The sequence below is a fragment of the Bombus fervidus genome, chromosome 11 (genome assembly GCF_041682495.2).
Source record: "Bombus fervidus isolate BK054 chromosome 11, iyBomFerv1, whole genome shotgun sequence".
Classification (NCBI taxonomy): Eukaryota; Metazoa; Arthropoda; class Insecta; order Hymenoptera; family Apidae; genus Bombus; species Bombus fervidus.
Genome location: NC_091527.1, coordinates 7,685,987 through 7,712,551, shown reverse-complemented (window position 1 = coordinate 7,712,551; position 26,565 = coordinate 7,685,987). Strand labels below are relative to the sequence as shown.

Sequence of the window (26,565 nt, the reverse complement as noted above, 5' to 3'; positions counted from 1 at the left end):
TCCATGAACGTTCTTACGAACGAGGTGTCCCTTTCTACGATTTGACAGTCTGTTGGAAATAGTCGCCGATGCTGCTACAAAGAAATCAGATTGTCCACTTGTTTTTCATGTACTCGAATATTTCGCTTTATCGCATAAAGACAGTAAAATGGAGGAAACGTTGGAAGATAATTATTTCCTCTGACAGAAATGCCTTTTTAGAAATCTACAAAACGCATTTGTATTCCATCTTTTAAAAGAGATTTTCCGTAGCAAAGAGTGACAGCACGTTGATCGAATTATTGGGGGAACAGAAAGGTCGAGGGAAAGAAGAAAGCGAAACAGGGATCAAAGCGTCGAGGCTAAGGGGGTGAGCCGTTGGACGAGTGGCAATCGCAAGGAGAAAGAATGGCACTCGGTAGTTGGTCACAGAAAAACCGACGTATTTTTTCGTTCGCGAACAATGATCGCCTTAAACGATTCTCATCAGCGTTTTACAAGGTGAATATTCAAAAAAGCAGGTCCTGTCGTCTTTGGGAAGACGGCTCCGTGGTTAAGAACTTGAAAGGCAGAGGGTGGAAGACCCCGAGGGCGATGGTAATCCGTCAATGACTATAGTGGCCAAAATCCACCGGAAAAGCGACCGTTTAGACGCGACGCATTGTGCGGTCGAGCGATGGGACAAATTTAGCGTGAAAATATGAAAACTCGCGGACGCTCTTGTGGTCGTTCGACAACGGAACCATCGAGTGGTCGACGTTCATTGATCGACAAATAGTCGATGTACGGGGTGTTCCGAAAGTGAGGATAAGAAATGTCGTTCGAGTCGACGTTGGCCTTTACTATGAATCGCTTATAGCCAAGTACATCTCCTGGTACATTTATTCTAAGCAATACGAGAATATCGCACGAGCTTTTAAATTTTATAACGATTACTAGGTTTCCAGATGAAGACGGAAAGCAACAAACTTCGTATCGATACATTCCACTTTCAAGACACCCTGTAGAAAGACGTAGCTAGGATCGAAACTCACCGGAACAGCGAGAAGAAGTCCTTTGACCGATCCCCATTGCCTGTTAATGCGATTAGGCGAGTGCGTGCTCTTTGTGAATATGCGGATTTTCAGCTTTCCGCGTTCTCTCGCTTCTTCGATCCTGCTTCTGTCCCTCTCACTATCGACCGGTGCAGTCACGTTTCGAGTTTAACGAACGCATCTACGTCTGACCGGTCACGGGGAAACACCTGAAACGACGACGTCGCTTCACTTGTTGTAAGTCCGATTACGTCGTTGGAAAAATTAGCTGCACGGCCGGTAGAGCTGAACGATCGTTGTATTTGCGATTGCGCTAACCTGTGCACAAAAATAGACGAACTTATTAATCCTCTCGGTGTGTAAAGCATAAAACGTTACGCGCCATTGAACCGCGTTCAACGAAAAATTGAGATTTATTGGAAACTATTTTGGCGGTTGCAACGGTATCGATGGCGTAGAAGGAATTGAAATTGCCATCTTGACCTACTTAAACGGATAGTTTAGGTTTAATTGGAAAGTCACATGTACAAAAGAAGGCGAGCGTCCGCTTAATCCCCATTCTTCCTCGAGGCTTCGAACCAAAGGAACTCTTACTTAATAATCCTCCGCTGAATGACCCTTCTCTACCTCCTTTCCACCGTTCTTCCCCTCGTCGATCCCTTTCACGATGACCGTTTGCTCGCTCCGTTTCTTTTCTACCCTCGGCGATCGAGCATCAACCGTCCACGATTTCGTCTTGTTTCCCTCGCAGTTGTTTTCTTAATTACACGGAAGAAAGAAGAGGATCATTGGAAAGACGATTCCGTAGAGCAGGCTTAAAAGCCTGGCTCGAAGGAGGTCGTTTGGTAAGAGAACGAATTAATTAAATTCCCGTAGAAGTCATCGGAGGAGCGCTACCCCTGAAATTGGCCGGAACGGAAGCGTTCTTTTGGTTCGCCGCGTCGCGTCGTGCCGGCTCGACTCGGAGCCCGCCGGCGCTGTTACGACGACTGACTGGCAACCGAAAAAAATAAATAGCGATCGCGAAAGAAAACAAATGGACACGGTGAATCCATGCATAAACGTACGAATATGTGGGCGGTTGCTGTTGCCGGCCGATATATATTCACGGGCCGGGTAAAAGTTAATTAAAAAACGTAATGAAACGCCACGAGCGTATCGCCAGGGACCACCGATAATTACCTTCCTCTCCCCGTTGCCCCGGCATCCATTTCTCTCCCTTTTCACGTTGCCGTTCGTTGGTTGTTTCGTTTTCACGAATCGCCAGGTGATCGTGTTGCACCGATGGATGTCTTCATGCGTGGCGAGCACACGCTCTCACCCTGCGTGAAATATATCGATGTAAATAATAAACAAACGCACGGATGGCGCCTACGATAGCGCCGCATCCCCCGTTTCGCTAATTTTCCATTCTCATCTGCCACGCGTCCTACCGCCCCCGCGTAATTTACCGACCCGACTAACTACCCGCTGCCTCGACACTCGTTTCCATTCTCCCGAGCATGCACCGCACATCTCTACCCAAACCAGCCCTCGGTCGTTGCTCACCTGCCCCGCTCAGCTTTAACCCCCCGTGCGTCGTTATATTTCCATCGTTCATTAACATTTCAACCGGCATGAGAATCCATGCGCCATCGATACGAACCGCGCGGCTGCCCGACACGCGTAATTCGATTTCCGTGCGACGCGAATAAAGTTTGTAGATGAAATAGACACTAACGAGGGTGCGGCTAATAGACGTTCCGAACGCGCCTCGCTCTGGGCCCGGTTATTCCGCGAATTTGTCCGATCCCCGTGGCCCTTCACCACCCCCTACAACCCACTTTCAGCTGCACAACTGCGCTGTAAAATAATTTGTTGACCGTCTGTAAGTAAATATTTCACCTACACTCTGGTCGGTCAACGGCCACGGGGCTAACGAATATTTCGAAAAGCGACCACACTCTCGACGCGAGCCGCGTATCGCGCGAAAATAGAACGGAAAATTCAGCTGGTTTTGTTTGACGATGACGTACGCTCACCGTTGCGTTTCCACGCTCGATCCCGTCGCGTCGTGTGCGCGCCAAATCGAATTTCCGAAAGATTGTTCGAATCCCGAACCACGCTTAAGTGGATTGTCGAAGCGTAGCTAACGTTCGACGGTCTGCGAAGTTGGAAATTTGCTGCGGTTTAAGGTCGACGAATGCCGCATTCGACCAGCGGCGATCCGTCGTTTTAATCGTTTTAAACACTCGTTTCATCCGAACTTCTTTTTTCCAAAGAGAGCTTCTTCCCTTTCAAAGAAGAAACGAATGAAAGAGTGTTGTTCTTTTTGATGGCGCGTGGACGAGGTTCGCAACGGTCGCCTGCAACGACGATTTCCGTCGCGATTTCACGGTTTTGCCAAGTGGACGAGTCTCTACGGAGCGGTATTCCGACGCGTGTTTATCGCCGGAGGGTGGCTGAGTGAATTAACCCTCGGCGAAACGGTGGCGAGAACGGTCCTTGAAGTGGCGAGGCCGCTGCTCGAGCGGTGGCACAACGTTTTACGCGCTAGGACCGGCTTAATTAGAAAATGCTTGACCCTCGTAAAGTCTGGACCGAGCATCGGACGCGTTCCCCACCGTGAGACTGCCATCAACGCTTCCAGTAACACCGACCTACGCGGTCACCTCGTGTCTTTCTGCGAATATTATAATCCCCCTGGGGAAAAGGATGCTCTTACGCCTGCCATCGTCGTAATTTCTTTCCCTCCCGCTCGCTCGTGCACGTAAAGCGTTTGAATTCCTTCGTTAACGGTCGCTCGACCCTTTGCAAATTTCGTCTCTAAACGCTCAAGCCACACGGACGCGCGATACACCACGCTCTTCCGACCGTTTTCACCCGATGGTCGTGTCCGTTTCCTGTTTAGCGTTCGCACGGAATACGTCGTTGCAATTTGTACCAGACGTTGTTTGGCAGTAGCCTGAAATGCAGGGTAGTTCTTATCAGGCGTTAATGCTCGTGAAATGCAAATTCTCGTTGAACGTAGAAACGTATTGAGACGAAGCTTGCGTCCGACACTCGTAGGTATTTCATCGTTTCGTTACACCGTAAAACATTCGATTGTTTGGCAAGTTCGTAGCTTCTTTCGCCAACTTGTATCGCATAACGAATCGTACGAGCGAGTAGAATGGTAGTTGGATATAAAGAGAACGAAGGAGAAATATTTGGAATTCCTTTAAAGGAACGTTCAACTCTGCGTGTAACATTCATCGAGTATAGTAGTTTAACGTAATTTCTACAAAACTTATTCAAAAGTTATATGCAAGCGATCGTTTCGATCAACCGGATACAAATTTTCTCAACTTAATAGTCGATTAAAGATATATGTGTATATATAACGCGATTAGACCAACAACTTGGACAAAAGGGGTAATTAAACCGTACGTTTTATAGGAGAAACGGGGGCGAGGGTTCGTCAAAGAGACACTAGTTCTCGCGCAAGATCGACGTACCGTCGTCGGCATTGTTTCGAAGACGCGAAGGACGGAGTCGAGGCGGGAATCGCGTTCTCGTCGTAGTCTCGCGGAACAATGGCATCGATAACAGGCTGTACGCGACCGAGATAATGCGAACGACTCGCGGCAGAAGTTGTGAAGGGCGGACTCGTGCGCGAGACATCCAGTTAATTACGGAACTACGGGGACAAGTTTTCCCGTGGAACCGGCTAGGAATCCGTCAGCTGACGCCACGACAGATGTCCCCGTGCCAGCTCGGCTCCGTGCCCGCCCCCTTGCTGCTTTCGGTAATTCTGACAATTTAGCGATTGTGTTCCGAGCATAATGGGGGCCCGGAGTTGGCTGGGACCCCACGAGCTGTGGGTGTGGCACGAGCCGCAACGATACACACGGAAAGAGGAAGAGAGAAGAAACGTCTCTCTCCTTATTGTGTTTAAAATCGCTCGTTCACGAAACTGCGCTTTTGTCCAGGCCAGGAAACGTGGGCGCGATTTGTCCTCCCTGACAAGATTATATTAATGCTCGTTATATTAAGGCAACTGTGCCCATTGAATAGAAGGACCGGGTTTGCCAAGACTATATTTAGGGAAAGCAGCGCTGGCAGATTTTGCGAGACGAGGGATAGGGTAATGGCGATCTCCTTTCCAGAGCAATCGTCCATAATCCAATGATCTACGAATGGACCTCGTATATACCTTAAACGTTCTTAAATCCTAGTTTAACGAACTTCTTACAGTGGCCATAAGAGGTATCGGTTTTTCCAGAGGAAACTTGATCGTAAAGTTTTCCGGAAGGGGGCGATGGCGCGGGCGATCGTGTCACTGTCACGGGGGTTGGTTTCGTGTGTCGCGGCGATACGAGCAAAGCGTACGTTTACGGAACTCTATAGCCAACTCCATTGTCACCGTCTCCATCGATCTTTAATCTCGCGCTGGAGCAAAACGTATCGATTGTACTTTTGTCGTGCGACGGCCGAGCGAACGATCGATCCCCACACCCTGCCAACAGTGCAAACGCCTCCCTTCACATTCGCATTCTTCTGCGTCCGTAGCATTTTCGGAGGGGCCATGGAAACGTGTCGCTAACTGCACTCCGGCATTATTAAGGACGCGTCCCGCGATGCCATTCCGTCGTTCGTTAGCAGCCAGACGCACCCTTCGTTCTCCGGCGCCCTTTGTACGCCTTATGGCAATTTATCGGACCAGTCAATCCCCGGGCCTCAGGAATCTCCATTACGTGCCCCCTGTAAATTACTCGATATCGCGATAAGGCGGGTACGTCTTCCCCGCGTCGCGTCGCTTCCAGAAATATCGACGATCGATCATCGTGAACTGATCGTCAGCCCTTTCATTAGCCCGCGGAATCCGACTTATCGCGTTAACGCAGCTGCCATCGGCGGCGTCGCTGCATTTCTTACACCCTCCCTCGCTCTCTTTCGTTCGAATTTTTCGTTTACCCACATTCCTTCCTCTGTTATCAGGCTCGTTCGGTTATACGACTTCTCCTTTTTCCACGTTTCGCCGGTTTCCACGGGGCAATTAATCGAGCCAAGTCTTTTTTCCCGAACCGCGGTTATTTTTATTGGCACGCCGCGCCGATTATACGAACGTGCCCCATTTTCCGGAATGGAAATAGGCTGCCGTAAGTCTGACAAATTGTTCGAATCTCACAGCACCGCCGCATCGATTATTATTACCGTTGACCGTAAATAACGCGTTTCCCTATAAGTATATGAAATTAATAATTGTTTTTTCCGGCCATCTCCGGCTAACGAGAAATCGCTTCATCGGAAAGCGATAACGAGCGAACGGTATTGCGCCAACTTTTCCATAATAATCGTTATCTAACTAACTTAATCTAACAGCTATTGCCACTGTTACTGTATCGTTTGTGCAAAAAAGCTCGCAACAGATCGTCCGAACAGTCTCGGCCAAGAGAAACAAAGGGAAAAACGCCGAGGGTGTTTAAGACGCGCGAAAACTGGCGCGACCACGTTTTTCAAGCGGTAGGTAAATTTAAAGAACCACGCCGGGATGCCTACGGTTTCTTCGATTATGTATGCCAAGTAGCTGCTACAGTGTCGTACATACGGGACACGGCGCAGCGCGGCGAACAGAGCCGTACTTCTCGAATCGCGTGTATATTTATGAACCGGAGGGCGTGTGCACGCGCCGCTGCAACGACGCCAGCCACCTTCTAAAAGAAAACAGTTATTCTGGAAGAGAGTCCGCGCACGATCCTGTTTACCGCTGTTTCCCGCGATGAAATATTTAGCGAAACATTTTCAGAAACAGCCGGTTTCGGCGTGCTGGAAATCTCGCGCGGCCGCAACCGAACATCTGACGTCGTTCGTATTCACTAGAAGCATCGTGAAAAATGGCTGGTTATTTCTTAGACTTTGTAGGTTGATGTAAGACGTACGAAGCAGCCGAAGGCCTTCGAAATCGTCGTTTTATGGATGTTTACACACGTACGAGACTGCTAATTGAAAGAACTACGACGCGTTTTTCGGTCGAACGCAATCGGCTCGTTGCTCACAGACGGGAACGAATTAGCCCGTGCATTGGTGTTATCGTTGTGTACTTTTCGATTGCCATAGGTATTACGGCCGTGGGCTGGAAAAACCATCGCCGGTTGTACAGCGTTTGGGTTATTAATAACTTGGCAAGTAAATGTTTACGCGACAAACAGCGAACTTTACGCCTGATTCCTGTGGAAAAGCGATACTACGAAAACAGATCGAATGGCGTGGCACGGTGGAAAAGTTCGGAACACAGAGCGCAAGAGGGGATTGAGAGAAACGTAGGGGTGGCAGGGAAAATATGGGATTTTAATTTGCGTTAACAAAGCGTCATCGGCTGACAAATAATAACTCTATTAATTATGTGGCAGCGCGTCCTCTGGGTCCCGTATCTAACACGCTCGACTTCGCCGATAACGAGTTCAATGATATCGACGTCTCGTACCCGTCTCGTAACCAACCGTGTTGGTTTCGACATTACCGTTTCCCCGTGGATGGTGAATGCACGCGAGCGCGCGTAAATACACTGCTAGCAGCCCGGTCCTATTCGCGGATCGAATCTCCATTAATTTCGACGAGCCCCCGTTCCGCTGGAAGCCGCAACATTTTTCCGCTCTCTCGACGCTACGCCCCGCGGCTCAGTTAATTTTTTTTCTTTTTTTTTTTTTTTTTTTACCCGGCAACGAGCGGCCGCTATTTTTCCGCCGCGAGATCATACGTTACCGAGAGGAACAGAAACGAACGGCAGAGGGAAAGGGTAAGAGAGAACATAGAAGAGAGGGAGCAGGATGGACGATAATCAATCGATCGTTTGTCAGAATCGCCGGCAACGATATAATTGATTTCTATAGAAAAATGATTGGCAGATAATGAAGCCGCGTTCGATTGATCCGATGCAAATATAGCGTCGTCGATCGGCATTCGGTTAAATATATGCGGGCGTAATTCCTAGAAATCGGAACTGTGATTGATAATATATTTATTCGAACAATATCCGCGGTTAATTAGGTCATAATTAGTAATGATTCGATAACGGAATTCGGGATAAATTTGATTACGCTACAACAATTTTGATTAGTAAACCGTCGATACGCGGCTGCGATAATTGTTTGTTATGCAACGTTGACGGGGATCGATTTAAAAAAAGATTCTCTAACACGTCGTTATATCGTTGCAAAATTTGTACTATTTTCACTGATCTCTACTATCTTTGCTCATTTTTGCTATTGCCCAAAATTGCAGATACACGCGATTCGATTACTAACGATGTACATTAACGAACACCAACGTACATCTCGATAAGCAGATTCGATTTTTTGCCAAACTGCGATCATTTGCCGAATTTTTCGTACAACGTACCATTATCGCCAGCTAGTTATTCCGTCGTAAACGATGTCCGTGGCTGTACTGTCGGTTCAATTATGAGCCGTGCTACGGTTTCCAAATGACACTCCACGGTCCAGCCGCTTGTTGGCCTCGAACGCGCGCGCCGCCGCTCGCGCTCACCGATTCAATCTGCATTATAACCGGCTGTTCCGATATGCGAGGCTGTGTGTTCGATACCTACCCGTATGAACTGCGGCTACAAATAGCAAACTACGGGGTTAAAGCGGCAGAACCGACACGTAGCAACCCCCGAACTCCGATACGGGCATTACGCGACACGGATTGTTAGAATCTTCGATCAATCGAGCCAGCGAGCTCGTCGAAGCGATTCGACGTTCCAGATACGTCCAGTCGATTCTATGCACAAAGGCGCGTCGAAATAGAAATTTTCTGCCACGGAAGATCGATACGTTCGTTCCTACGATCGTCTCAGTTTCCTTCGACTTTTCTTCCTGCGGCATGAAATACGCTATGCTTAAATCCGCGATATTTTATCGTCCAGCGACAAATACGAAATTTTCGGACAACTTTCGACAAACCTCTTTGTCATCGTCCACCGAATCGTCGTCTTCGTTTAACGAAACTGCTGCCTGGTATATAAAAAGAAACTCGGAATGTTTCGTTCCACGGAATCACGGCCAAAGAAAACGCGAAGCAGTCCGAGAAATAAACCGATGATCGAAACAAAGAGTCCGCGGATCAGACAGTTTGCAGTTTCGAGACCGCGAGCAGTATCTAAGCCAGAAACGCATAGAGGAAGAAAGAGGAAAGACGATAAGCTCTGAATACGATGGACGAGTATCCACGAGATGCGCGCGGCGCATCGAATTGAAACTGCGCTGCCAAATGGGACGCGAGTACAACGTGGGCCGCGTCTTGGCTCGCGACGGACTCTGGTAAAAGCCAATAATCCTCGAGGCAATAGAAACCCTTTTGGATATTCCGACGTATTACTCGGGTTCCGTTCTCCGCTGGCTTTCGTCGCGGCGGAACAATCGCGAGGCGTGCATGATTGCACGACTGTGTGGTTACTTGCGACAATTTTTATCGTCGCCGGTGAAAGTCTTCACCAGAAATAATCTGTACAGCGATAGAAAAATCACATACTTTATTTTGAATACAGTGTCTATTATCTTGGCGATGTTTGTCAGACGTAGATATACCTCGTTAGAGACAATTGTTTCTGCCATCTTGATAAAGCGTTTTATTGGAAGGGAAGACTGGTGCTAGCTTGGTCCTCGGAGTACGTGTATCTTCGAAATGAAAAAAAGAAGTAATGGCTCGTTCCAAGTTACCGTACTTCCGCCAGAGAAACAAACAGATCGCATTACCGTTCGAAGCTGGAGAATGTTTCTCATTTCTTCATCCGGAAAAGGAGTAGCGTCGCTTTCGTTCCAGCTTTCGGCTATTTGCATGTTCTCGCGACGTTCGAAAAAATATACGCGCCAATATTCGTATACGTTGGAGATATCGGCGAAAAGTTGCCAGAGCAGACACAGCCGAGATGGCCAAGATCCCGTAGATTCCGAGAAAATGGAACGGAAACGCGGGACGGATGAACGGCGGCTTATCGATCGGCGGAGTCCGTTAATAGTTTCGCGGGCTGGCTGTTCCTTTCATCCGCGCAGAGAGAGCTCCAGAGTCTCTTTCTTTGTTTTACACGAGGCATAGAGTACCGGAGGATGGCGATGATGCCAGAGGGTCGAGCAGAAGCGCACACAACCGCCACTTGTATCCATTACGGCTCGCGGAGTTATGAGGCCGACGTTTATTGGCTAACTTGTAACTCCTTGCAGCCAGTCTGAATTATTCCCTGGTCCTTGCAGAAGCCTCGTAAGTTTATTTCAATTTGGACCCGTCCCGTCTCCCCCTCGTCACGTTCCTCCTCGTCTCGAGCCCTGTCTTTCTTTCCTCCGTCGTTTCCGCTCCGAGATTTATTACGTAGCGGCAGCTACGAATTTTCACGAGGTCAATACGAGCTCTGGTCAGAGAGAGAAAAAGAGAGAACGAAGCTAGAGAGAAAAGGGACAATGAAAAAAATATTATCTCGCGAGTCTTAATCCGTAACACCTTCAGGACTAGGCGGTGCTTTGAATCCAAACGTTCTCTGGCTGGCAGTGGAACACAGGCAGCGCCGCATCTCCTCGTAAAGCGTACGAGTTTAAAGCGAGTCGCGAAACAAAGAAGAGAATTTTTCTGGCCCGTGGATACACCGGAGGGACGTGGAAAGGAACGCGTAGACAAGAAGAAAATAAAGCGGAAGGTGTTAACGAAACGAGAACCGCTATTATTCCAGCTGGTGGACTTGTCTGCGTGCCAGGTTTATCTCCTCTGGTGGGGCAAACAGCTACGCTCATTGGGCTCCGATTGGATGGTAGTGCGACGCGGGTTCGAATCTCGCCGTCCCTGCAATGTGTGTCTTCTTACACGAAGTTTTTCCAAAAATTCCCCATATAGGAAACTTAGGACTCTCCCTACCTTTTCCACGATTCCATTTGCGTATTTAGACAAAACCAGGTCGACAGACCTATCTTCATGGTGTTAACTGTCCCATCCGGTGGAGGTTTTAGCCGGTAAAAATCCGGCACTACCTTGTGTCCTCGCGTCTCCTCCCCCGCAAGGAACCAAGGTGTCTATGAAGATTTCCTCTGCGTAAAAAAAAAAGAACTTTTTGGCGGTAGGAGTACGAGACTGTTCGCTCCTTTTGCGAGCAAGTTATGATGGTAAAGGAGCGGGCAGAAAGGGAGAGAAAAAGAAGCTCTCACCCTTGTAGAGTACCGTAGCGCAGAGTGACGGTCAGGTGGTTTAGGGCCCACGCTACCGCCGCCCCCCTCGGGCGACGACTAGCAGGCAGGGTAGCTAGGGGTAATGGCCTCCCATAACGCCACGGTTAATCAGTTAGGTAGTTTACAGGATTGGCTCAGCGAGAGGACGCGGGGAGTGCACCGCCAGTAATTCGCAAGAAGTCCCGGGGCACTCCTGTCAAACGCGTAGATAGGCCATCGTGGAGTTTTAGTCCGTAAGAGTCCGAGACTACTCCGCTGTATCCACAGAACGCAGCGGAGTGTTCGTGAGGATTTCCCCAGGTACAAAGAAAAGTTTATCTTCTCTAGAAGCGTCGTATGCTGTATCGTTTGCCTTGTTAACGATACAGTGTCATGCATCTCATCCTCCCTTTTCCTTTTGTCGAATTGACCGAATTTACGTCGATCAGCGGAGCGGCATTAATCGAGAAACGCGGAAATACCAGGTCAGTGCGAGAATCTCGTCGACGCTTGTATTCCTTCTGACTTTTTTAACTCTTCAAACGAAAACCTTCGCCTCGCTGGGATTAGACGGTGCCTGGGACACGCGAGGTAAATTCGTTTCCAGACTCGCAGAGGTAATTACGCGATAATTAAACCAAGACAAAGAAAAATTCACGGCTATGAACGTGAAAGACAAGAACCGGAACGAGCTCGAACGTCGCGTCGTCGAACGGAGAAACGTGAACTTCTATAACCTACTTTCCGTTGTCCATAGGAGATGTAAGAAATATAAGAGGTACCCGAGGAGGCCATTAATTTTGAAAGACATTATTAACCGCAAAATCGTTTAGAACGCTTTATACCTATCTTACGTTCAGGGAAGAACTCCCACGGGATCGTTACTTACTTCTCAAAGATAAATATCCCTTTACCGATTTATTTTTCATTCGAAACCCACGCGCGAAAGCGACGAATAATAAATTTATAATTGAAGCGGAGAAAAATGTTTTCCGAGATTCTCCCCTCCTCTTTTTCTCTCTCTCTCTCTCTCTCTCTCGCTCATTGCGCCAAGGTATCTCCCGTAGCCGACAAAAATGTAAAGGAGTTCCTCGTCCATCCGACGATTCTTTGGCAAACGACTCGACAATAAAAACGGCAACAACGAAGCTCTTTCCACGGGAGAACTCGAGTAACATCAACGACTCTTTCTATCGTACCAACTCTCCGGTGCGGCTTCTTCGCGGTCTTTAACCGCCGCGATATTTTCCACGGCGAAGTTTCGCCGCAGCAGCTACGACGAACTTTTCCCCGAGTATTTCCGCGAGCGGCAGAGCCGCGAGTGCCACAATTATACGGTTTCCCTGGGCATAAAGCTTCTCGAATGAAAGAGGCCCTCCACGTCGTATGTCGCGGTGTAAACAGTTTGCAAGCAACTTTTTCACGAACCAGCCCATTGTGTCCCGGATGTCTCGCGATTTCATCGTCCAGTCCTTAGAAAAATCAACTGAAAGCCGAGATCGACGCGAGAGAAGAAGAAAGAGACACGAGATTTCTCGATGAAAGACAAGGGAAGCGGATGGCCGTCGGGCGACCGCATTCACAGAAATATCACGAAGTTTCGTAACAACTAGGGGTTGATTCTCCGCGTATCTTGGCGACGCAGTCGTGAACATGCGAGTTTATCGTTCGTTATTAGCAAATGTAGCGCGTAAAACGAGGGTGCATCGAAAGGTTGATAAAAGAAGAAGAAAGGGGAGTGGCTGGGAAACGAAAGGAGACAGAAGAGACGAAGAGAAGACGAGAAACGAGTGAATGTGAAAGAGTCGTGAGTGAGAGCGGGGTGAGTCATGGATGAGGCTGATATCGGGTGCGCCGAATTTTCGTTGCTTCCACTCCGCTAGACATTGAAAAACTCGAGGAAGAGAGGAAAGTCTCGGCTCGAGAATCAATTATGCGCCGGAGAATAAAGGGAACGTAAAGAAAGACAATCGCCTACATCCCTCCAGAGAAAAGTCCGTCCATGACAAGATGACAACTCGCGTGTAATTTGTTTCTCGCGGAGTCAATCGTGCTTCCTTCTTTTCTTCATGAACTATCATGCAGGAACACGCGTCAGGTAGTTTCTTAATACACGAGTAAGATCGCAGAAGTCCGTTTATTCTGTCCGGCGTTTCCCGGAGGACGCATACTGAAACACGGATCGAGCATAATCGAACACATTGTACAGAACGTTTCTCGAAGAGTGGTCGGAGCTCAATCAGGGAAACGTACCACGCCAGATGATGCAGCCTTCGCTGATATCAATCAATTTCTTGTAAATGTTGTAAAATCCTACGGCAGGTAAGACGAAACTTAGCATACGCGGTTTCCCCAGCAAACCTTCGTACACGAACGTACAACCGGGCTGTGATCGGTCCTGTAGACCAGAGGAAAAGCACGGAAAAGGGAGACGTGACGCGTCCAATGGTCAGAAGATTGGCTGGGGGAAAAAATGGCAATACCTCGGAGAAGAGCATTCATTCGGTATTTTATCACGCGGAGGCCGGTCGGTGGCGCAGCAGGCGCACGATTCCAAGTCCTTGGGGAAGTATTCGGAGGGTTTGGCGGAGGAAATCAGTCGGGCAAGAAATTAAATATTACCCCGAGGAGCAAGGGTGAGCGCCGCGAGTTTCGGTGATCGGGTCGCCGTGGAGGGAATTCCACGTCTCGAGTGCTAGCCACCAAAAGGAACGGTCTGGAAGGGGGTGCTTGATACAGCGATGTACGGGCTGTGTCACCGTATCCCACGGGTATCCAGGACAAATAACATCCTGACATGGACGCGGCAAACAAGAAACCGCTCTTCCCCCGTCCGGGCAACCCCGTGTCTCATCTTGGTCCCTTTAAAACGCACCTCGCTGCGTCTCTATTCGTTCGCCCGAGAAATATCGATTCGACACTCTCTCCCCTATGGTTTCACGTCGAAACGAGGCAGCTTCGTTTCGTGCCGGTTCATCCGGTTGTCCCGCGCCGAGAATCCAGCGTACGCAGTCGCCCTGTCAATGTGATCGATCGTCTTAGCCGGTAGTTTTTGCTGCGACAATTTTCGTCGGAAATTAATAACACCCTGCCGGTGATTTATTCTACGCAACAGACTCGCGGCCGTGCGACCATTTCGCGCGAGACTCCATATTAATTATGCGCTTAATTAGGGAGCTTGATTAATCGCACGTCGCTGCAACAAGCCGGCGTGAGCGAGCAACAGCCGCGAAACGGGTTAGTTCGTCGGAGAAAATTCGCAAAGACACGCGCGACCGACGTGAATTTTGGGGACGAACGATGGCGGAATGGCGTGGAATCGAGCGGAAGGTGAAAGAGCCACGGCGAGAATGGTGCTAGAGCGGCGCGTTATCCGCACTTTACGGTTCCGTTGTCTGGCGGGTTTAACGGGCGGCTCAAAGCGCGGCCACGTTTAAGCCGGGCGACAGAGAGGATTCTAATTAAACCAGCCGCGCGGTCCTCCGTCTCCACCTGTGTAGTTGCAGTTATTGTTGTAATTATCGTCGACGCGTGCACTCGCAGCGTGGCTGTTGCCGCCGTTGTTACCGCTCTCGCTCCTCCCGTTGCTGTCGTTCTTGTTGTTGTTATTGTTTGTTGCGAAACTTCTCGATCTCGCCTTGGCTGCCGCGTTCATCCCTCGAGTCCCCGTGAGCTTGCGTTTATCGCGAGTTTCGGTCTACCACCAACTTCTCCTACGTATTCCGGTAACTGGGTTTGCCACGGCAGCTCTAGTATCGTCGCGCTTCTAACTATGCCCGAATCGAGTCGTCCACCATGTGTTCGTCCCTTCGGCGAACTGGTTCGTTAAATTTGCCATTTTTTCCTAAGCGTGCTGTGGCGTGTACTACTGCCGTGACGATTCTCAAAGATTAATTCGAAAAGGAAAGAAGAATAAAAATAGTAAGGTCACGTTTTTTGTTAAAACTTTTCTGCTCCAGAATTGTGAACGCCGAATGGTACCACATTGTCGCGTTATTCTATACTCGCATCGTTTCGTATAACGCGTCAAGGAAATTTATCAAATCTCGAGAGGTATTCCCCGAGATAGGAGATCCTTTTTAACAGGCGTCTATCGCGCAGCTCTGCGTAATACGGCGAGTTTACATACGCGCGGACGTAAGTAACACGGTTTCGCGGGTTTACAACGTGTTTAGCGCCGTTCCGTCGCGACTCAAAGCAAATGCAGTTGACGAGCTCTTTGTCCCGAGATTGTACGCTATGTCTCAGCTTCCTTCGTCGCCCGCGCTCTCTCGCTTCTTTCTTTGGTATGGCGCAAAGGCTCTTTGACACTGCGCGCAAAGAACGTCTTTCGACGCGTTCCGTACCACAAGCATAGATACAAAGCGATGAGGCGTAGATACAACCCTCGAATACCCAAAAATATCGTTCGTCGGGTTTTCGCGCCACGAGAATGTTCTATTCTGAAACCGGATTGCTCGTAACGACGCTCGATTCGTCCGATTGCCTGTTGATAAAGTTTGAACCTGCGTTAACACTTTCACACGAGCTTCGTAAAGCGTATTCGGACTTGTTCATCGCGTGTAAAGGGAATTTTGGCCGTTTCAGCGGTAAATGGTTGAGGCAAACAGCGATGTTATCGTGGCTGAATATCTGCTGCACGATGCGACGTGGACAATTGTCTAAGATCTTATTGTTAGACTCGTAAAGGTCTCTGCTCTGTAGCGAGAATTCCAACGCTAATAATCCACAGTTCTTGCAAGCACGGTGGTTGTGAAATTTACCAGGCACTAAACCAACGTACCAACGACACTCATCCGGCGTAACTTTTATGGTTTTTGAAAAGAGATCGGGTCGAGGCAACAAAGGTAGCTGGTGAGGGAAAATGGACGCGGTTCGACACGGAAGAATAACCGCGAAATTAATCGCGCGACGCTCGAACCTCGTTTTATGGCGTAGTCTAAATCGGCAGCAGGGAATTGCGAGCGTGCCGCGCGACGCCGATTGCGGCCGACGCGACGCTAAAAACTTTATCGCCCGGCAGCACCGAACTGCATTAACTCCGTTCACCGAAAGCGTCGCTCTATATACAGCTTCATCGAATTCGGTGACGAATACCCAGGGGGAAAAGTAGCTCATCGGTGCCAGGGATACGAGCACTCGTCTCCGTTTTCTCTCTTTCGACCATCACCGCTACCCTAAACCAAATCCCTCGCACGACCGCTCTCCGCGTCTTTTTTTATCTCTCTTCTTTTTCTTGTTTCTCACTTTTTCGCTCCTTCCAAACAGCTCTTGTTTTAAGCGAGAGAGTCGGAGCTGCGGTTCTGACCGAGCGAAAGTTTTCGTTACTGTTCCGCGGTACGATCGTTACACCGGCCGTGTAATAGAATTTGTTGGAGAAGTTGGCCGCGCGAAATGCCGTCTCGTAAAAAATCGAACTACGCTTACGGTAGCCACCGTTTCTCTCTCTTTTCCTTATCGTTTCCTGTGAAACCTGCGTTCGCCGAGATCCGCCTGATCCGTTTCGAATAGTTTCGCGACCCGAGTATTCCTTGTTGTCGATAAATTGAACGGCCACTGTAATCCTTTGTTCGTTACTTTTCCCAACTGTTCGCCAATCTACGGATTTTCCTAAGAAAAAAAACCGGCGAGGAATCGCTCGTTGTTGCCAGAAACGGGACGATGGAATGATTTACAGAGATGTCGGCTTTAAACGGGTGAATTAGTGGGGGAAGGGTGTGTCGTCGTATACCCGCAACATCGATATTCTGGTTATTGTTACGATACGTTCTCCCGTCGCACATTTTCATATTTTATTCTATCAACGATATTAATAACTTCTAATTTAAGGGAAAACCAATTTCCACGAGAATTAATCTTTCATCCGTGGCGCGCCCTTTTATCCCCACTCACCTCCCCTTTATGGGGGTGGCGTTGCCAGCCAATAAAATTAATCTCGTTCTATCGACTCCCAATATGAACAGGTTTTCAGAAGACCGAAGCGGCCCCCATATTAAAATCCATCGTCAAAAAGAAAGTGATCTTCCTTTGAACGAATTCATCGTTGCGATAGAAAGACATTCCCACGACACGTGTCGGCGACACGGCTCGACCTGACCTGCCCATCGACCTGACAGTCAGTCACGTGGCTCGAATCTCATCAAAGTTTCGTCCTTGGCGCGAACACTGAGCACCCCCGCGGTGCCCAGCGGCGTTTTCCCTTGGAAGAACGCGTCTGTGCACCGCGGGATACCTTCGACACCCGCGTTCCTCGATTTCCGCAACGCAACTGACATTAAACGCGTTACCTATTAGCGGCACTCGTAAATATTCGCGCAGACCGGGGGCGAACGGTTATTAAAATCGCGGGATCAACGTTAAGGACATTAATCACGCGCGTGTAAACGGTGCCGGGAACTCGTAGGGGATGGGGCTAACTCACGGCTAATTTCTTTCTCCAGGGGCTGGTCATCGAGGGGAAACGACTCGCGCGTGTTTCGTGGGCGGGGTGACGTAACGATTGCTCTACGAGCTTTATCGACGATAGAAGGCCGGAGATAAAGGACAGACGAATCAATTAGGGGGAAAGTTGACGAGCTTTATATCGTTTCGCCGGAGAAGGGTGCAAAGTAGCCCGAGTGCTGTTGTCGCTGAAGGATTCCGTGTTTCGAGACTCGTAACAACGTGCATCGACGGGTACCGAAGTGGTACTTTGTTTCCTTCTCCGTCGATCAATCGAACAATTAAAACGACGAGACTCGGTCGGATCGTGTGGGGTTTAATAGTCCTATCTCTACCGAGTTAAGTATTTTTTTTTTTTTTTTAAGTAACCGTAATTCCACCGATGCTTCGCCTCGATGGAGGGTACTTCGCGGCTTTGTCTATATCACATTGCTCGGAGAATACGAACGTGAATAACCCTACCGAAAGACGAGGAGGAACTGCAAAGTCTGCCTGCAAAGAGAATATAATACCGTGTTACAAATGCTCGGCAGATTCTCGCGTTCCTTCCCAGCGTGCTCTTCTGCACTTTGTGTTCCATCAATTTCGCTGCTCGGACCACACGCCATTAACTTCGAAATTTAAATGTACACGAACGTTTAAGCGCGACGCAAGTACCATCGCTCGCGCTCTCGGTAACGAATCGCGAAAGCCTTCTTAGGCGACGAGCTCGCGGAACTTTTTACATGACATCTGGCGAACGTAGACGCCGCAAGGAGAATTGTAGGCGGTAGTTGCTCGTGCAAGAGTCATAACGCGACATCTGGTTGGGATGAGCGAGATTCGAGCTCCGGGGGTGGATAAAGACGACGCGAAAGGAGGAAAGGGAGGTTAACAGCGGGGAGGGGCAGGAGCGGCGCGCGGTCTCGTCGAGAGAGTACGTAGTTTTTGGCGCATCTGCATCGGAGCATGAGACGGTTCACGCGACAAGAAGACGAAGAGAGTACCGACGACACCGAGACCGCATTATCCCGTGTGCAAGGCATTACGTTCTCGACGCTGGTACGTGTCGTACCACGAAAAACACCCCGTCTCCGTGCTCTCTCTCTCTCTCTCTCTCTCTCTACCAACGGCTATGCCATGATTTTCGTGGTTTTACACGCCCTGCAGCGTTCCTCGCTCGCGTAATTCGTTTATCGTCGCGCGATGACGATGAAATAATCGCCTCGTAACGTATTCCTGCGTCGTTCGGCGTGGCAAGGAACGTCAAAGGCGATGCTGTTTGGGGGCAGTTGGCCGAAACTCGAGCCGCTTTTTCGAACGCGAGAACCCGCACGGCGAGATTACGTCGTCTCGCGCGCGTCTCTTGCTACGGCGTTTAATCTCGCGGTCGAAAGAGGAAAATATCTCGATCGTTTATGCACGGATTGCGCTTTCGTCCGTTTCCTTCTTACGCGACTACGCGGCCCAGACGCCGTCTGACAGCGGCAATTCCGTCGTCTCTGCGCACACAGAATTCCGTGGCCGGGACAGATACGCGATGCGCTCACCGTCCTGGAAACCGAAAGAATGCGAAATGAACAGAGGATTCCGTTTATCTCTCAAATAATGTCATCCGCTCCGTGACCGTTTTTATCGAGTAACGCGCACGCGCTTTCCCCGCGCCGACCGTACCGTCTCGCGTCCCGATTCTGTCACGGGAAACGTTACCTTCTCTCGGGAACATTGAATCGAATCGGGTTTGCGCTATGCGTCGGGACGTGTGTCGCTGGTTTTCAAAGTACCCAATCCCTCGCTCGAAGCAATTCGAATTTAATTCTACGCGCGAGTCGAACATTCGACGACGAATCGCTTCTAATAACCACGCTTCGACGCACCGCTTAAGAATCTCTCGAGGCGTCTGTCGCCGATTCTCGTGGAGGGTCTGCCGGTGAGATCGCTCGGATTTTTACGACGCTCGCCCGGAACAGATAACAACGTGACCGGAAACACGGCATTTCGACTAATTCGAGCGAATGACGGAAAGCGAGATAACGGAAAATAGGAGAAAGGGTGGCTCGCTATGGACGCGACAACGGTGTGTGGGTGAGTTGCCAACTGTCGCTACACGGGGCCTCGTCGGGTAATCACGGGGCTAAACTTTCTCTATAAATCACGAAACGGTTCGCGGATGTGCCGTTTCTGCGGCAATGGACGGAAGAAGACGAACGGACGATGGCGGACGGGGAAGGACGCCAGTAGGGAATATAATGGATATTAATGTCGCTTCTATGCTGATTTCGCCTGTGGCCGTATACGCGCATCGCATCTTCCTCCGTTTTCGCGTCTCTTTGCTGCGAATTCCTGCATTCCCAAAGCATCGAATCCTGGTTTGCAGACTATTCGTATCCTATCGTTTCTTCCTACCGTTTTCTTCCGTTTCTCCGCTATTTTTCATGCATAATTCTGCTTCTCCGTGCTCCCTTTTTCGCTCGACTGAAAAGTAGCTTTCCTCTATTTTTTCATTTCTTCTCGCGGATTCTGTCTTCCGTCCTTTTCCTCTACATTGTCTCCTGATTTTTTCACCTCCGTTTGCAGACTGGTTCGATTCGAAGGCCACGGACTCTTCCTGGGAATCCTTCCGTCGGACGAGCTCTCGTAGAATTATGGACCTCCGGTTCCGAGAAAAGCCAGCCATCGAGATTTAGGTGAGGCACCTTCCTAACTACGTGTCACTCGATCTGCACTCGGCGAGACGACGAAGCTGCGCGCGCTCCGCAACGCCGACTTCCGTTCCCCGGAAACGGAATTATCGAAGCCGCAATGACGTAGAATTTCAATTTCGACGTTTTAAACCGAACTTATCCCTGCCCATTTATTTCTCTCCTCGCGCCGGCTCTTCTTCCTCTTTGCTGTCTTCCGTCTAGGCGACGGGACGATAAATTTCGTTACCTTTGAAACTCACCAGCTGCCGAGCTTTATAGCCATCAAACGGTCCTTCATCGCGACGCTGCACTGCCGCGTGATATCGTTCGTCCCAACGGTTTCCATTCGCTGGCCAAATTGTGGCCAATCCACGGCCATTCGTGCAGCGAATTAACCTCGGTAGCCTCGCGAGCGCCCTTAAACCGTTTCCGCAAACGCTCAACTTTGTTCCTTGGCGCTAAGCTCGCTCGGGTAATTTTATCGTTCGTCTGCCAGCCAGCTGGCCGGCTTCTGCTCTCCTCCTTCGTGACAACTAATTTATTTGGCCACGGGAGAAAGGAACCGGGGGAAACTGGGCAGGCGACGGGAAAGGGACAGGAAGGGGAAACGTTGGATCGAAAGGTGGACTACCGCGAGAGAAAAGGATTGCTCCTCCCTCGCCCAAGGAATCGATCGAGCACTTTTCCAGATTTCGCTCCTCCGGAGCTGCTCTAGCCCGCTCTTTTTGTTCCCTCTTTTTGCCCTTGTTCTCCCTCGATCCGCCGCGCCGCAGGAAATTTTCTACCCGCCAACCGGTTAGTTACAGCCTCCTCTTCTTCCAAGACGATTTCGTGGGATTACGTTATTCAAGTTTAAAGGACACACGGATTAAGCACAATTCTTCTCGAACGTTGATCAGCGGTGAACCGGTGCGCCGGTTAATGTAAAGTATATTAATAGCCTGGGGACGGACATCCAGGTGTATGTAGCCAGCAGGAACATCGCATGTACTTGCTAGTGAATCCTCGTTGGCGTCCGGAACACGTGTTCCCAGCCACCTCCGCGATATTAATTTATCCGAAGAACAGCGGGCGAGAGTATCGGCGAGGCGCGACCATGTCGGAATTTACATTGACGCGGATTTAGTTAATATCGAACCTCGAAACGAGTTTAATTAAGGCCGGTGTATGCGTACGAGCGTGGATACGATGTCCCGGGACAACAGTCGGGTGTGAAAAAGTGGAAAAGAGCCGTCGTCGAGTTTCGAGAACGTTCGGATGTTTGCGGAAAGAAGCGTAAAAAAGGTTTTTGGTAAACATGGCGCCGGTCCCTCAACGGGCACCGATCGCGTTTAATCCGAATAAAAATATCATGGCGAATGCTGTCAAACAACGGGACATTTTTATTCGGATTAAGGGAGGAGAGAATGGAAGAGAGGACGGATGGTTTGCGAAGCGTCGTGTAATAACATCCCCAAATAACGGTGGCCAAAGTTTGCCCGGTCGCTTTTGTGCCGGTCTGTACGCGCGACAACTTTCCTGAATTATTGTTTCGGTTTCGCGAGATAAGCCTTTGATAAACCGTCTCGTGATAAATGTTCCTTCGACAGCGCGGCGACGACGCGTATCGCCGAATCGTCGATCGGTCGAGAACGGTAATGCGGTTTTTTCCACGGAAATTGAAAAGTTTTCTTCCACTCCCTTCCACCTCCAGGGGTGCCAGACCTGATAAAGATTTCGCTCGCTCGCGGCTCGAAGAACGCTTTGGGGCTCTGCCTTCGCGAGAGATGAGATATCAAAATTGTTTTAAAGTCCCGATCGAGTTGACGAGTGTCTGCGGGGGTTTGCGACGAGAAATCTTATCGACGATATAAATTCGTCGCGTTATACAGTTCTCGTCCCGATCGCTTCGAAAGAACCTCCATCCTTCGGGAAAAAATCCTGTCCCGATAGTGCGTGCTCGTTGTTTTTTATTTTTTTTTTTTTTTTGTTTTATTCGAAGCGTTTAGTTGCCTCAATATTCAATATTCAATAAATCAATATTTTACTTAGCCAACGCGTGTTCGCCCTACCATCGGCGCGCAGTGTGCGAAAAATTGGGCTCTGTATCACGGATTACGTGTATGAGCCATCGCTGCGCCTCGCAACCACCACTTTCCTCTGTTTTCCGTCAAACTTTCCGATAACTAATTCCATTAACCTGGTATAACGAGGGTGTAACTCGGGATTCGAAGGTGTTTGTTGGAAGGGCCGATTCCGGCAAAAAGATCGATCCATCTCTCTTAAGAGGTGATTGATTCGACGTTGAAATCTAGTATCGCGATACTTTACCTTAATTTTCATTTTTAAATCGTTGCAATCCATTTTCGAGTCAACACACACGCGGGCCGTTTAATAAACCTCTAACGGTGGCGTAGAAGCACGCGAATCCCGATTCGAAATGGTAAAACGACGATCGAGTCCACGGTCACTTTCTCCATCGACCGAGGCCGTCACTGGAACGAGTTTCTTCACGGCGATGTTCACTCTCGTAACACGAGTGTTTCTCGCGTTCTTCCCATCGTAAATCCGACGTGCCGCCGTAGGGACGCGACGATTTTATCCGCGTTCAAGTGAGAGACGAACACGTATGGCCGCGATTCCCTTGGACTTTCACGCGCGAGGTGACCGCGACGCGTGGGCGTCCAACAGTTTTGCGTTTATGGCGTGGCAGCGGTCGGAGCGCTTCTAATTGCCGAGCTTGCTACCGAAACCGCCAATAGGATCCGTAGAGCGGAAGTCGTAGCATCGAACGTCGGAAGAGGCGACCATAAACTGTAGTTTCTATGCAAACGACACGCGCAATGTGCCACTAAAGGCGCCGTATCGACTCCGCTTGTTTCCCGACGTTTGTACGTCGCGCGCGCGTGAACCAACGCCGAGGGAAATCCGATGCAAATTCGCGGCAATTAACGTTGAAAGTTTTCCACCAGATTCTCGACCAGATCGCCGAACACGGTCGGCCAAGTAATCGAACGGTCATCCCTCGAATTGGTCATTGCGACAGCGTTTTCTAATCGACGACAGTTCGCTACGAAATCGACTTTTCCCGTTCTCCGTTGCAGCCGTTTTTCCTCTTTCTTTTCTCATTACGTTCATGTGAATTTTGTAGAATTGTTGCAAATATTCCACGAGAGCGATCGGAGCGACGCTTGGACGAAGTGAAAGCTCGGCGATCAACAGGGTGGCTTCGGGGGAAACGCGTCCCGAGAGATCTCGAAGGGCGATGGTAAACGAAGGGAAATGGTGAACGAGGGGGAGGAACGAAGGGAAACAAAACAGCGGAGAAGAGCAGAGGAGAACGATCGACGAATTCGTAGGAACCTTTTAGTCCCGGCGGACCACGCCAGAACAGATTATCCATCCATTATTTTGGGGTGCTTACCGAGGGAGCGCATCGCAGATCGAGAGAGGGTCGACTCGATGGAAAGATGTGAACGGTGAGCCGCGAAAATCCGTACGGCGGCGCTAGAACGTTCAAGTTTTCGAAAGGACACGCGGCGGATAGATTTTAAACGCGCACGCCGCAGTCTCGTTATATTCCGGTGTGCTGCGCTCGATTCGTTTCCGTCGGTCGAAAGGATGTAATTAATATCGTCGCCCGGCTTTCGAATTTGCGACTGCGCACAGTCCGTCTCGCTCTGGGCCGCTCGCCCTCTCGTTTCAGCCCGCGGCTTGCCTCCCTCTCGCTCTCTGTATCTCGCTCTGCCACCCTCCCGTGGGGGTGGCTCTCGTCGTCGAGGTTCGAGCCTCTCAGTCGTGCCGAGAACCCGCTTCGTTGCGGGATCACCTCCTCTCTCGGTGAGCTTACCTTTGGCATTCGTGTTCGCGAACACTTTCGTCGCGACAACAACCGACCGATCGCGCGGTCCTCGACAGCTCGCTGGACTCGTGAATCTCTAAAAACCTCGTGTTCCGTCGTTGCATCGTTCGATTACGATCGCCGATAAACACAGTTTCGATTTCGTTCCGCGAGACCCATCGCGCGACGAGATATTGGAAATCCCGGGGACAGGTTCGACTCGCGTAATTTGACGTGACTTTCGATCGAACCGTATCTGCCGTTCGTTCGTGCCAGCGAACCAGAGACTGTGCAGCGGCGTGGAAAGCGCGCCTGTTACCAAAACAGAGCGTAGTGGCCTGGAGTTCGTTAGGTGGGAACTCGACTGTGGCGATTTCGCGGATCCGCGCCTCTCTGTCCCGGGTTAACGAAGACCGCCTGGCAAAGCGGTAGATAAAGCTAGCGGGAATCTTGCGCGACCTTTTTCCGACGGACGAGGAGCGAGCGTGGAAGAGAAAAAGTGACCGATCGATCCCAGTAATAAGGGAACTTTGCGTTGGGAGCGGTAGCGGCCCGGAGGGACGTTGGTGAATCCGTGGAAAAAGGATCTCGCCACCCTAAGGAGAAGAAAGTGGACGACCCTTCTTGGAGCTCGCGCTCCTTCCCCGTCTGCGAAACTCTTTTGAGGAGAAAGAACGATCCTCTCGGGAAACCGCTGAAGCGCATCGGAGAACCGTAAGAGACCGTTGTCGAAGAGACCGGGAGCGTCGAAGAGCAAACGAGTAGCTTTGCCTTTCTTCTTTCCCTTTTACCTTTAAGGGATCGAATCGCCTCTTCATCTGTCGCCGTCGCCGATTTCTCACGATTTTCGTCCTCGCTCGCGGCCGATCGCGGGGCCCGTCGAACGGTGAATTCGATCTATCCAGTTCGGATCGTTGAGATTTCGACGTACAACTCGCACGACATTCGAGGCACGGCGTACGTAGCGTACAGTGGGTAATTAAAGATACGATTAATGGCCCGACAATTAAATATAATTAACTCGAACGACAGGATACGCGGTGTTCGGCTGCCAATTAGCGCATTAGCGCCTTATCGAACATCTGGCCACGTTGCATCCTCTCGACGCAATAAAATCGCCGTAGTCGACGGACCAGCCTAGAGTTAGACGAACGGGCAAGAAAAGAGGGAAGGGATTGGCGAGAGGTTGCGAGATCTCCTTTCGATCAGCGGATCCAGTAGAACGACGATCGAGCTACCGCGTAACGAGGAACGATTAACCGCTGCACGCGTTTCTCTCGACCGTTGTCCCATGTACGAGCAACGACGATTCGTACGATCGTCGACGATCAATCTGGAGATCGTCGAGCCAAGATATAAATCGTCGAGAATGAAACGCGTTTGATCCGCTGTGCGAAGTCGGCGAAGGTTTCCTGTTTCGAGACGAGGATGAAAGGAACGCGATGAGAATAGCGGAACGAGTTACGGGAAGACCTTGAATCTTGGAGAAGTTCAAAGTGAAGGAACGAAGAGACACTTTCGAGAAACGAGCCGGATTACATGGTCGAGAATAGAGGGAAGGGAACCCGCTGTCCGTCGCTGGTTTTCCGTGGAAACGTCGTCAACCCTGAACTTGACGGTTGCATGCACGTTGCTCACCGAACAACACGTCGCGAGATCCCATAGAGAACGGACGAAAATCAGTCAAGGGGAAAAGTGGACACGCCAACTGTCACAGCGAAGAATGCTGGCAGCGCAGTCGTGACAAACGGGGCTTCCGTCCAGGATCGAAAGGTAAGTCGCTGCGACGTACGTACACTTTATTAGCGGACAAGATTGGCTGTAGGCGCGCACCATAGCCATGCCGGGAGAAGAATCGGAAAAGGAAGGGAATGGGACGGGGAACAGACTCTCACGGGAAATGCCGGCGAAGCCCGAAGCAAAAATTTCTTTATGCGCTAGCTGGCTGACTTGGCGACCTTTCGCTCGTCTCCGAGGAATTTCTCGGTCTATTACTTTCTAACCCTCGACGACCGTCAGACTTTCCAGAGTATCGCCCCCGTAATAGCTCTGCGTTATTCTTTCCTTTAACCCGAGCCGTATCGCGCATTTCATCCTGTAATTTAACCATTCTCGCGTGTTCTTTGAAGTTGAACGAACTCCGTTGATTGCTCTTCGGAATTGCACGGGAGGTTAGTCTTTTCTTCTCTTTTATTTCTTTTTTTTTTTTTTTTTTTTTTGTATTTCGAAATTAACAAGACACAAGGAGCGCTGCGGTCATTCGACGATCGAATATACACGTAGGACGTGATGCGAAACGGCGATGCAACGCGTATAACGTTTATAGGCAAGTAACCACCTAAGCGCTAACCGTGTCTAACGCAGCTTAACTTGGATGATCAAACGAAAACTTCCCGCGCTGCGAAGTTGCCGGTAATTAATAATTTCGAGAACATCAAACCAGGGAGTACTTTCGTATTTACAATATATCTCCGACT

The 26,565-nt window shown here is 49.8% G+C and overlaps 1 protein-coding gene and 1 long non-coding RNA gene across 5 annotated transcripts in view; one reads left to right on the top strand and one right to left on the bottom strand.

Annotated features, from left to right (window-relative positions):
- The window catches only part of LOC139992274 (uncharacterized), a 201,145-nt gene that overhangs the window by 116,759 nt on the left and 57,821 nt on the right, over window positions 1–26,565 (bottom strand). For all 4 annotated transcript variants that reach the window (XR_011801061.1, XR_011801063.1, XR_011801062.1 and 1 more), the window contains exon 2: window positions 1,014–1,331. This is a non-coding gene — a long non-coding RNA (uncharacterized lncRNA). The remainder of the gene's footprint in view (window positions 1–1,013; window positions 1,332–26,565) is intronic.
- Pxb (putative Hedgehog signaling attenuator pxb) overlaps window positions 24,178–26,565 on the top strand; it is a 229,434-nt gene continuing 227,046 nt past the window's right edge. The window contains exon 1 of the mRNA XM_072012975.1: window positions 24,178–25,861. The gene's annotated coding sequence lies outside the window, so the exon portion shown is untranslated. The remainder of the gene's footprint in view (window positions 25,862–26,565) is intronic.